Genomic DNA, 8,375 nt, shown 5'->3' on the forward strand with positions numbered 1-8,375 from the left:
CCCCTGTCTCTGCCACTTGCCCAGTACCTGATGCTTGTCCTCTGACCCTGTGTGACATGAGGTGGTGACCTCTTCTCTAGGATCTGTAAGTACAGTAAACCTTGTTTCCTGTGCCTCTCCTATTCTCATGTTGCCTCACCTGACTGACCATCACATCGCACAAATAAGTGAAATTCACATAACCATTTTTATATTAACCACATAATATTCAGTGGCATTTAGTACATTCAGAGTGTTAAGCAACCGCTATTATGTATATCAATTTCTAAAATATCTTTATTGTCCTAAAAGAAAACCCCATACCCAAAAAGCAATCACTCCCCAGTACCTGCTCCTCCAGCCACTGGCAGCCACCAATCTGCATTCTGTCTCCATAGATTTACCTAGTGTGGAATAATGCAATATTTTGTGTCTGGTTTCTTTCACTTAACATGATATTTTCAAGGTTCATCCGTCTTGTAGCCATGTGTCAGTACTTCATTACTTTTTATAGTAGAGTATATGTCCATTGTATGCATACGCTACATTTTGTTTATCCACTCTTGATAGGTATTTGGACTGTCTGCACCTTTTGGCTGTTGTGAATAATGCCACTATAAATACTTAGTAGCTACCCCATTTTACAGCCCATCAGCAATATACAAGTGTTCCAATATTTCTATATCCTTGCCAACTCTTCTTATTTTCCTTTTAAAGAAAATTCTAGCCATCCTAGTGAGTGTGAAGTGGTGTCTCATTGTGTTTTCTTTTGCATTTCTCTTATGATGAGTGATGTTGGGCATCTCAGTGTGCTTGTTGGTCATTTGTGTATCTTCTCTAGCAGAAACATCTATTCAAGTTTTGAAAAAAATTTTTAATTGGGTTGTGGTTGTCTTTTTGTTGTTTCAGTAAATATTTAGGTAATGAATGAGTACACAGTTCTATCCAGGCCCTGGATTTGTGGCTTTACCATGACTCAAATCTTTCTCCCTAGAAACAACTGTCCCACCATCCCTGAATGAATGGTTCTCTCATCAACCACCCCAAATCCCTCATACCCAAAAGACATGTCTTTCTCAGACTCTTGGAATTTTTTTTCTCTCTGGCAGTGTGTGTGTGTATGCGCTGGGTGGTGGAAGAAGGAGCTGTTATTGTGTCTCCATTCATCTGGGCATACTGTTCTCTAGCTTTGTTGGTCTTCATTGCTGTCTCTGTGTCTCCCTCTCTGTCTATCCTTCATAATCTTGTCTTTCACTGTAATTATAATTATCTCTTTATGTTCCCCAGTATCTTTCTCTTTCAGTCTCTGCCTTCCTCTGTCAACTCTTATAATGTCATGTCTCCTTGTAGCTGTTTCTCTGACGCACAGGATTTTCTGATCTGTAAATTGCTGGCAGAGATCATTTTCTTTAACCTGTCCATCCTCAGACACAGCTCTGCTCTTCTGAGCCATGATTACCCCTCATCCCTAGAAGCTCCACAAGGATGGGTGGAGAATTCCCATGCAGGGCACCCACATGATTGCTCCTGGGTGATGGAGGCACCAGCCTAGGATGTACAACTACTTAGAAGAATGTTGGAATAATTTATGTATATGACCACAGTGATTGGTTCAGGGATATGCACATGATGCAAGCCAGGCCACTGGGACTTAGTTCTGGTGCCGGGGTGGAACTACTAGGATTGATGGCTGTAAGAATTATGAAACCAGAGCTGCTGGGGTACACCACATGGAAATAGCTTGCTGAGAATGGAGCCAACACAGAGGAAAGTAGAACCAAAAGATGGAAAGAGAGGGACTAAGTCCTAAGGATTCCTTTGGGCCTCTGGACCCAGCCATGCCTGAGGCTACCACCCACTATACTATGGGAATTCTTACTTTTGTGAGCCAATAAACCTCCATTTTCACTGAAGTTGGGTTGCTAATAAGACAGGTAGCAAAGGAGTAGGAGATCTCAGCAAATTAAGAAACACTTGAAGGAGATTGAATTTTATGTAAGTTGCTTTTCAGGAAGCGGTTTTCAAAAATTGGTTTTTGAGTTAGAAACTTGGCAGAAGGTATGCTTAGGAAATTCTTACAATAAACATGGGATTATCTCTCACTTAATGCACCCCGAAGACCAGAACATTCTTGTAATGCTGTGTAGTGTGGTAAAAAAGAGAAGTGCTGTGGAGTAATGAATAAATCAGCTAATCATCTATAATTAGAATGGCCTGAGTGTGAATCTAATCATGGATTGGTCACCTGTGAGCCAATGTGGCATTTTATCATTTGCCTAGTTCAACAAGTCAGCAGGAGGAAACCATGGGCAATCATCAGCCATTCATGAAACAACTGCATGAGGAGAATAGATGAACTAGTCAGGTCCTTCCCTTGCTCTCTACTCCACTTATGCAAAGCATGTCTGTGGTAGCCTTCACTCCAAGATAACCTCTTAGCTCTGCCCCCTGAAGAAAGTGGTCAGTCTTCTCATAAAGAGATCCTATCATGGGTGTTGAACGTAAGAGGGAAATAGGGCAGTGTTTTTCGAACTTTATCAACAGTCCCAGTGTTGTGGAGGGTCTCATTAAAGCAGATTGCTGGGCCCCACTCACCATTTCTTTTTTTTTTTTTATTTATTTTTGGCTGCATTGTGTCTTCGTTGCTGTGCGTGGGCTTTCTCTAGTTGCAGCGAGCGGGGGCTGCTCTTCATTGCGGTGCATGGGCTTCTCATTGAGGTGGCTTCTCTTGTGGAGCATGGGCTCTAGGCGCACGGCTGTCAGTAGTTGTGGCACGCGGGCTCTAGAGCGCAGGCTCAGTAGTGTGGCGCACAGGCTTAGTTGCTCCTTGGCATGTGGGATCTTCCTGGACCAGGGCTCGAACCAGCATCCCCTGCATTGGGAGGCGGATTCTCAACCACTGCGCCACCAGGGAAGCCCCCCCTCACCATTTCTGATTCAGTATATCATGTTCCCAAGAATGAGTATTTCCAACAAGTTTCCAGGTGATACTGTGGCAACTCTTCTAGGGAATACCACTACGTTAGAAAAATCTACAATTCTTCCCCTTCTGAGTGGGAAACGGTCAGTTTTGCCTCCTATGAGTCTTTCTCCTGTGTGTCTCCTTTACTACTCATACAAAACACTTAATTTTTGACACTTTTGGAAAACCCTATTTCAATCCTTTCCCTTCTCAAGAACAGGGGGTGTAAAGCTGAAAATTCCACACTCTGATTGTATATTGATCTTTTCAATGACCAGCCTTCATCGTTAGTCCATCCAGGAGCTCTCTCAGAATCCCCTCATTAGAACAAAGGACACGCCTATCATCCAGGAAATTATAAGAATTTCAGAAGCTCTGTGTCATGATCCAGTTCAAAGACCAAATATTAGAACAAAAGATGCTCCTAGTGCTGTTATCACTTCCTGGGACTCTCTAGGCTTCCACGGTTTCTCTTGGTTCTTCCGGTTTCTCTACTGGCGCTATTCCCACCTCTTCCCCTTTGCCTCTGGGATTTAACGAGCTATCCTGAGACCTAGGCCTCCAAATGTGGGGGTGGGGTGAGGAACAAATGTTAGTCAGCCTCATTGGCAAGGTCAAGGCCTTGTTCAGTTCCAGTGCGAAGGTCATGAAGCCCAATTGTGAGAAGCTGGGAGTTCAAGTCTGGAATCTTCCAGGCCCTCGTGGAGCTGGAGATGAACTCGGACCTCAAGGCCCAGCTGCGAGAGCTGAACATCAAAATTGCCAAGGACGTTGAAGTTAGTGGTGGTCAGAAAGCTATTATAATCTTTGTTTGCATTCATCAATTGAAATCTTTCCAGAAACTCCAGGTCCGGCTATTGTGTGAGTTGGAGAAGTTGTTCAGCAGGAGACATGTTGTCTTTGTCACTCAGAGGAGAATTTTGCCTAAGCCAACTCGGAAAAGCCACACAAAAAATAAGCAGGCATCCCAGGAGCTGCACTCTGACAGCCATGCATGATGTGATCCTGGAGGACTTGGTTTTCCCAAGTGAGATTGTGGGCAAGAGAATCTGCAAGAAACTGGATGGCAGCTGGCTCATAAAGGTTCATTTGGATAAGGCACAGCAGAACAATGTGGAATACAAAGTTGAAACATTTTCTGGTGTCTATAAGAAGTTCATGGGTAAGTATATTAATTTTGAATTCCCGTAGTTTCAGTTGTAAACAAAAATGACTAAATAAAATATTATTCACAATTTTCAAAAAAGAAATTACAAGGTTTTCAGGAGCTCTGTGCCAGGGTCTAGGGGCAAAGACCAATATATATTTTCTATTTCTTCCAAGTCTGTAATATCTTGGTGTAAGAAATAATCAAAGGTGAGGGGGACATATCAAAAGAACGCAGAAGCCAGGCTGAAGGGCTCCCATTGGCCAAATCTGGGTCAATTTGAGCACCAAAATTATGATGATAGCAGATTATAACCTATAGAATTACTATTAGGAACCCATCAGTTCACACCGATATGAATTAATAAGTGAAAAATTTAATGAGAAGTATCTTCCTTAGAAAGCATCTAATATATGTAGGAAGAATTAAGGTATTAGAAAGTCACTGCTCAATCACAATGGCCGAGGAATAGGAAGTAGAGTTCACCTCCCTCCACAGAGACATTGAAAATAGATCTACAAGCAGAATGATTCACACAGAACAGCTACTGAATGCCGACAGAAGACCTCAGATGTCCAAAAAGACAAGAAAACCTCCACGTAACTGGGTAGGACAAAAGGAAAAAGAAAAAGAAGGAATCAGGACAGGGCTGCACCCTGGGGAGGGAGCTGTGAAGGAGGAAAGTTTCCTGCACCATGGGAAGGTTTCTCACAAGTGGAGAAATTAAGACGGAGGGGGAGTTTTGGAGCCTAAAAGGGGAAGCAGCAACCGGTTTGTGAAAGGCAAAATGGAGACTAACCTGCACAGAGGGTCAGCATCCCCACCCTGCACTCTCAAACCTGAGATACTCCTCTGTTAGTGAGGTTGAGGGTCAGGTACTAAAGCTCAGACTCCTAAGCTCAGTCCCAGAGAGAGGACCAGGGTTAGGTGTAGAAAGAGCCTGAAGAGGTTGGGCCACAGCAACTGAGGGTGTACTAGGAAGAAGCCTGGGCCCACCAGAGAGGCAAGGAACCATTACTGGGAGGCGCATGAGAAGAGGAGAGGGAACACCATAAGAACTTCTCTCTCCCAGGAAGAAGCCTGGGCCCACCAGAGAGGCAAGGAACCATTACTGGGAGGTGCTCCCAGGCAACAGGACACCGCCTACAGGAGTTCTGGGGGCAGGTGCGAGTAGCCACCACCATCTTGGGCTCCAGAGGTGGGCACTGGCGGCCTCGTCCAGACCCACAGGCAGACACCAGGCCCCACCCCTACTGACCCAGGAGGGTGTGGACAGCTCCCGAAAGTAGGAATTCTGCCAGCGGGTCACAGAACCTGCGCCTGCTGACCTGGAAGGGTGCGGACAGCTCCCGAAACTAGGAATTCTGCCAGTGGGCCACAGGACCTACCCTGCTGTCCCAGGCGGGCACGAATAGCTCTCACTACTAGGAAATTCACCAGTGGGTGTCAGGACCTGCTCTGCTGTCCCAGGAGGATGTGGATAACTACCCCCACTAGGAAATCTGCCCAGAGGAGGGGCTGAAACCACAGCTGATCCCCAGGGGCTGTGTGATTAAGGAAGAAGAGCTGAAATTTCTCCTTGCAGCTGCACAAACTGCGGAGTTACACCTCCACTGATGCCTTCCCTGATTCAGTGCCTGTGAAACATCCAAAAGGACAAGTGCTCTTGCAGCTGCAACGGGTCTGGCTTTAGCAGCTGTGGGCTCTGTGGGCATGTACTCATGGGGGTTGGGCCAGACCAGAGTTTGCACTGCCTCCTTAGCTCCCACAGCGGGTACAGGTGTACAACTACTGCAGTCCTGGGACCTGACCTCAGTGGACCTGCGCCGGTGGCCAGGTGAAAATAACACGTGAGAGTCAACAGGGCTGATTGCCGGCATACCCACAGTTAAGGTGGGACTGAGAGCAGTGCCAACAGTATACTTTGTGAGCCCTCACAATGGGGATACAACAGAGCATATTCACAGGTAAACAGCTTCAGAGAAGGAATACACAGTGGCTTCTCTCACAGTGGGAGTGCTCCAATCCCACATATCTCTCACTGCAGATCAGAATCACAGCTAAGAAACAGATCTTTGGGCCTCTACTCCAACAGCTAGGGAGCAGACTCCACCCCTGACAGGTCAGTGACAACTACAGAGCAAAGGGGAGGCCCTGCTCAATTTCTAGGGCAGGCTCTGTTCACTATAACACCAATCAAACCCCCTATCAAGGGAAAAATGGCACAAGCCTCTGGACCAACCTCACCCATCAAGGGGGCAGACACCAGCGGAAATACAGTTCTGCAGCCTGTGGAAGGGAGACCACAAACACAGTAAGTTTGACAAAATGAGATGACAAAGAAATATGTTGCAGATGAAGGAGCAAGATAAAAACCTACAAAAACAACTAAGTGAAGAGAAGATACAATCTACATGAAAAAGAATTCAGAGTGATGATAGTCAAGATGATCCAAGATCTCAGAAAAAGAATGGAGGCGTGTGGATCGAGAAGATACAAGAAAATTTTAACAAAGACCTAGAAGAACTAAAGAACAAACAAACAGAGATGAGCAATAACTGAAATGAAAAATACACTAGAAGGAATCAATAGCAGAATAACTGAAGCAAAAGAACGGATAAGTGACCTGGAGGCAGAATGGTGGAAATCTCTGCCATGGAACAGGATAAGGACAAAAGAGGGAATTCCCTGGCAGTAGAATGGTTAGGATGCCACGCTTTCATTGCTGAGGGCCTGGTTTGGGAACTAAGATCCCACAAGCTGTGCAGTGCAGCCAAAATTTTTTTAAAAAACATAAAAAATGAAAAGAAATGTCTCAGAGACCTCTGGGACAACATTAAATGCACCAACATTCAAATTATAGGGCTCCCAGAAGAAGAAGAAAAAAAGAAACGGCCTGAGAAAGTATTTGAAGAGATTATAGTCAAAAATTTCCCTAACGTGGGAAAGGAAATAGTCACCAAAGTCCAGGAAATGCAGAGTCCCATACAAGAAAACCCAAGGAGGAATGCTCTGAGACACATATCAATAAAACTAACAAAAATTAAATACAGGGGCTTCCCTGGTGGCACAGTGGTTGAGAGTCTGCCTGCCAATGCAGAGAATGTGGGTTCATGCCCTGATCCGGGAGGACCCCACATGCCGCAGAGCAGCTGGGCCCGTGAGCCATGGCCGCTGGGCCTGCGCGTCCGGAGCCTGTGCTCCGCAACGGGAGAGGCCACAGCAGTGAGAGGCCCGAGTACCGCAAAAAAAAATTAAATACAAAGAAAAACTATTAAAAGCAACAAGGGAAAAGCAACAAATAATATACAAGGGAATCCCCATAAGGTTATCAATTGATTTTTCAGCAGAACCTCTTCAAGCCAGAAGGGAGTGGCAGGATATATTTAAAACGATGAAAGGGAAAAACTTACAACCAAGAATGCTCTACCCACCAAGGCTCTCATTCATATTCCAAGGAGAAATCACAAGCTTTCCAGACAAGCAAAAGTTAAAAGAATGCAGCACCACCAAACCAGCTTTACAACAAATGCTAAAGGAACTTCTCTAGACAAGAAACACAAGAGAACAAAAGAGGAAGGGAAGAAAAAAGACCTACAAAAACAAACCCAAAACAATTAAGAAAATGGCACTAGGAACATACATATCTATAACTACCTTAAATGTAAATGGATTAAATGCTCCAACCAAAAGACATAGACCAGCTGAATGCATACAGAAACAAGACCCATATATATGCTGTCTACAATAGACCCATTTCAGACCTAGGGCCACATAAAGACTGAAAGTGAGGGTATGGAAAAAGGTATTCCATGCAAATGGAAATCAAAACAAAGAGAGAGTAGCAATACTCATATAAGACAAAATAAAGACTCTTATGAGAGACAAAGAAGGACACTACACAATGATCAAGGATCAATCCAAGAAGATATAACAGTTGTAAATATATATGCACCCAGCATAGGAGCACCTCAATATATAAGACAAATACTAACAGCCATAAAGGAGAAATCGACAGTAGCACAATAATAGTGGGGGACTTTAACACCCCACTTTCATCAATGGACAGATCATCCAGACATAAAATTAATAGAGGGGGCTTCCCTGGTGGCGCAGTGGTTGAGAGTCCACCTGCTGATGCAGGGGACACGGGTTCGTGCCCCGGTCTGGGAGGATCCCACATGCCGCGGAGCGGCTGGGTCTGTGAGCCATGGCCTCTGAGGCTGCGCGTCCGGAGCCTGTGCTCCACAATGGGAGAGGCCACAACAGTGAGAGGCCCGCGTACCG

The 8,375-nt window shown here is 45.1% G+C and overlaps 1 pseudogene; it reads left to right on the forward strand.

Annotated features, from left to right (window-relative positions):
- The first annotated feature begins 3,530 nt into the window (after positions 1-3,530).
- LOC103071180 (40S ribosomal protein S7 pseudogene) lies at positions 3,531-4,144 on the forward strand (annotated as a pseudogene).
- Positions 4,145-8,375: the final 4,231 nt, after the last annotated feature.

Source organism: Lipotes vexillifer, unplaced genomic scaffold (assembly GCF_000442215.2).
Source record: "Lipotes vexillifer unplaced genomic scaffold, Lipotes_vexillifer_v1.1 scaffold500, whole genome shotgun sequence".
Lineage (NCBI taxonomy): Eukaryota > Metazoa > Chordata > Mammalia > Artiodactyla > Lipotidae > Lipotes > Lipotes vexillifer.